Raw genomic sequence first — 4637 nt, forward strand, 5'->3', positions numbered from 1 at the left:
CGTCCAGAAGACCTATACAATTTTTTTCTTTTTGATTTTTTACCTGGATTACTGAGATGCATCAGGACAATACATTAATCTCAACCAATCCTAAGAGTTATTGCTTTCAGTTTAAAGCAATGAATCAGGGGAGTTTTTAACATATTTTCTAACCTGTAGCAGCTAGCTGTGCTGCAAGGCTGATGCCAGCTTATAGGCAATCGGCAGTGGTGGGCACAGTTCCCCTAAAGCACTAAATCACTAATAGGGGAACTAATTTCCTGATTAGTGCTTTAGGGCYTTCGCTAATTTTTAAATTCATTAGTGGATTATCACTTGCTAATGTTAACAGCTGATGGTGAAAGCTGTCACACATTTTGTTCATATGTGTGTCACTTATCCACTAGCTGACAATATATTGACAATATTTGAACCCAAATACAGCTGTGGAATGTCAATGATAAGACTTAAGAGAGCAACACGGCAACATGTGACTCACGTTGTCTGTTGAATGTTCGTGGGTTGACTGGGTTGTTTTAGTGCTTTAAAATTAGCTTTTGCTAAAACTTTCAGTGCATTAGTGCTGTAGAATTAGGGGACCTAAATATTTGAGTTAGTGCTTTAGGGCTAGTGGAACTAATTTTTAGATTAGTGCTGCCCACCACTGGCAATCGGAAACAAGTGGAGATTTAGTTCCTTCTGTGTTGTTTTCATTTATGTTCTCCATTAAAACAATCCTACAAATGACMAATTGGAGGAACACAACCAGGTACTTAGCCTTCAGCCTCTTTCTTATTACTCCTACAACCATGGGTGAAAACAACTCCTCGGCTTTGAGTGGCGGTAAATGTAACTCCTGAAGTGTTTGCTAAGAAAACTGTGTTACATAAGATTACAGTTCTAGATGGAGGCTTTTAAGTGTTCAACTATTAAAGCTGTCAGTCAAGTAGTGATTTAATTTCTTTGCCAATCAACACCAGCATTATAGTGGAAAAACTCATAAAATATGGATTAAAGTTCATCCTATTGGACAAACAGCACCACCTAACGGTTTGATGTGTCACACCAAATTAAATTCAAAAATAGTTTATTGATCCCAAAAGGATTTTAAATTAAATTTACAGATATATGATGAATACCTGTGATTATAACATATTTTTCCCCTTGTTACGGTTTTCTTTATTAAATTGGGGGTATTATGTATTTTCCGTACTGCAATTCTATACCACAATCAAGTAACTATGTTACCTTCAGTTGTTGTAAAAAGGCTGTATATATTAAACAAAAAATAGGTTTTCACATCATGGCCTTAACATCTTGAAATTGGCCTCTGTCTCTTTAAGAATCTCCTACCATTTCTGACACTCCCACTTCAGCACATCATAACAATGCTTTGGGGGAGGGGTGCTCTGTGGGGCGGGAGCTTGGCTGCAGACTRAGCTCCAGGGAGGAGCTATGTGCAAATAGATGGAGCTTTGTACCAGAGATCATTTGGGCAGCTCCTAATGCCTCCAAAATAAAATGCAGAAATGAGCAACACTCTGGGGATGCTGAATGATATAACATGACATAAAGCTCAAAAAAGTAAATTTTGCAAAATATCCCACCCTCCTTAAACTGCTTGATCTTGATTGTCCGCTGAGAGTTGAAGGTTCAGTAAACTAATCAAATCATTAATATTTAGCAAGCTAACTAGCATCCTTCAAAATGGGTTAACCAGTAATTGTGGGGAAGTGCTCCAAAATACACTCCTACAAAGCCATCAAGTATTGTATAGGCAGGATATCAAGCAGTGCATGTTGTATTATTTGAATATGGACATCAAAAACATTCTGAATATTTTGGATATAATGTACAGTAAACATAGTTGAACTGAAATAATGACCTGATGCTAATCTGCTCACTGTTTCTGTGGGTTTTAGGCAGCTCTACAATTTTGTACACAGCTCTACAATAACAGTGCTGATTTATAGACTAAACCAATAATGTTAAAATATTACACRTATTTAAATATGTGCAGCACTGATAATTTCTGTGTTTGTACATGCATGTCTCCTAGCAGCCATTAGGGGTGCTGCAACACCCTAAGCACCCCAACTTCCCAAAGTTTACCAGAAGCTGCAAAAGTGGTTAGATCTTTTACCTAAGTCAAAAAACAAAACAAAACAAAAAAAAAAAACAAGTAAAATCCTACTTTAAAATAATAATGGAAACCCATGACATCCAGACACCATTTTTAAGAAGCGAAGACYTATTGTTTAACATTTAAATCTTATCTGGGTGACTCTAAAGCTCAAACTAAGTTTATAATTGGTACTGTTTTTTATTTTTGCTAAGTAAAATGCAACAAAAATGTTTATTCTTCTTTTTCACATTCAAATTATTTAATTAGGGTCTATATAAAATGGAACTGCAATGCTTTGGTCTGATTTCCTCSTTATTGTAACTCCACAAACCCCTCTTTCATCCCTTTGCTTAATGTCTCAGCTCAACTTGTTTGAGGATGTTTCTTAAATCCAAAGGAGGCACTTCACAACCCACCCCCTCCAGCTAAACTGGTCCAATGTAACCTAATAGAGGGGTTTATAACAAGTGGCGCATAAACTTTCTATTTACAAATGAATTAAAATATGTCAACAAMAGAAAACTTGTCCATTCAGCCTTACATGYTGGAGCCAGAGTCTGACCCAGAGCCAGAGAATGGAGACCACCAACTTGGAGTTGGTAAATCCAGACCTTAACTGCACAGGTGGAAAAATATGATACAAACAGAATATAAAGATAGTCTATCTACGCAGAACTGGGAGATAATGCATAATATGCCCCMTTTAAGTTCACCACAAGCAGTTTTATACCATTTATTTTTCACCCAGAAAGGGGTGGGGGCTATTTGAAAGAGAAGGAAATGCCATATCTCCACTCCATGTTTTCATTCATATCTTGGGATCCCTAAGGAACAAGAGTACCACACAAAAATGTTTGAGTTTAGATGTTAAATTATACAACTAATTGGCTTGTCATGATGATGACAGACAAATTAAAAGCACAACACCTCCTCTGTCCTGCAGACTTTTCAGCTGGAACTCTGCAAGTCCTCACAGAGCTCATTAAGACCTGTACCAAATCCTGTTAGAAAGATTTAGAAAGTTTTGTTTTTTCTTTCTTTGGATTTGGATAAATTTGGACAAGTAATTGGTCTGATCAGTGAAATCATTAAGTTAGAGTTTATATGATAAAAACAGGTTTTATAGCCTCATTCAAATGTTGTGAGGCAGAGTGTGAAGCTGAAGTGTTTCCTCAAATTCTGACGGTTTTATTTTTTAACATTTTGTCATTATGTTTTACCACAGAATGGAACATTAAACTCCAAAAACAAATGTGTTTTTCATGTTTTTGTGAGCTTTTCCTGACAGTTTAGCAGTGAAGTTGAAGTAGGCTGTAACTGTAAGACCTGCTGGGGTTAATGGCAGATTGACCTCGTTTTTGCAGAGCAGTGATTAAAGTGATACACTCCTCTGAGTCYTGCCCCACTAAGCTGTTATTTTACTATAACACATTCCCAAGCTTTTATTCCTGTTCTTACACATTTTATCATAGATATCAAATAGGTGAATTATTGAAGAGTAGTAAAGTTGAATCTATTTTTTCTCCTGTTTCGTGTTAAAGGTGTGGAGGAGGAAAGCGAAACTATCAGCTGCATGCAGAATAAAAATCAGTYTGCAAAGTTTCAAATATCCGTTGGATTTGTCTGACAAACGGTCMGATGTGAGGCAGCTACAGAAAACTGCCAATTCAAGAGTGACTGTTGAACATCACACCCTTCCAATTGCCATCTTTTTATCTTTCCCACTCTCTCTGCTCTCCACAGATTCAGTTGTAAGTTTATTCCAAAGTGTGAGAATTCTCATAAAACCAATCTGACCTAAGCTATCCAACTATGACCACCGCAGAGCAAAGATCCATTCCATATTTATGTCCCTAAAATAGCTGATGGGTTTTTACATTTCATTTATCTGACGCACAAAAAGGTAAACAAAAAGAGGTCAACAGCATGAATGCTGTGTTCTGCTTTCTGCCCAAGTTATTTTTGACTTTGGATGCACAGATTTAAATAAGAAAAATGAGCTTAGATGTGCTTAATGCTAGCCTGGCCATTGCCGTCTTTCTCCCATTGACTTGGATTTCGCCAGTAGAATTTCTACCGGGCCAATCATCGAACAGAAGGAGGAGTTGTGAATGATGACTTTGATTTTCTGCACTGTTTTAGTCTGCCTGTAGTTTAGCAATGACAGCGGAGGAAGTGAATGAAGCCAGTCGGTGTTGACAAGGCTTCCAAATTAAATAAAATTTGTCTCACAAAGCCTGCAGCTCTCATTTACAGTCACCTCATTCAGCTCAGTACTTTTCTCTTCCCAGTAGGGGATGGTTGTTTACACACTAGCTTCTTGGCGTAGCTTCCTCCATGGTTGAGCTGGCGCACTACATATGTCACATCCAAACATTAGTGATTGGGTAAAATCAGATCCAATCGTTTTAAACTTCAACAGAGTCCATGCCTCCAGCAAGCAATTGTTTCTCAATAGCTGCGAGTCCAGACCCTCTGAAGCAAAGTGAAGAACAAGGGGTTGTTTTTTTTACCACAGTAGGCTACTACATGC

At 37.6% G+C, this 4637-nt stretch overlaps 1 protein-coding gene across 5 annotated transcripts in view; it reads right to left on the bottom strand.

Annotated features, from left to right (window-relative positions):
* Positions 1–4637, bottom strand: part of LOC106519327 (rap1 GTPase-activating protein 1) — an 80237-nt gene that overhangs the window by 27171 nt on the left and 48429 nt on the right. The window lies entirely within an intron of this gene.

Source organism: Austrofundulus limnaeus, unplaced genomic scaffold, assembly GCF_001266775.1.
Source record: "Austrofundulus limnaeus strain Quisiro unplaced genomic scaffold, Austrofundulus_limnaeus-1.0 Scaffold75, whole genome shotgun sequence".
NCBI classification, from domain to species: Eukaryota; Metazoa; Chordata; class Actinopteri; order Cyprinodontiformes; family Rivulidae; genus Austrofundulus; species Austrofundulus limnaeus.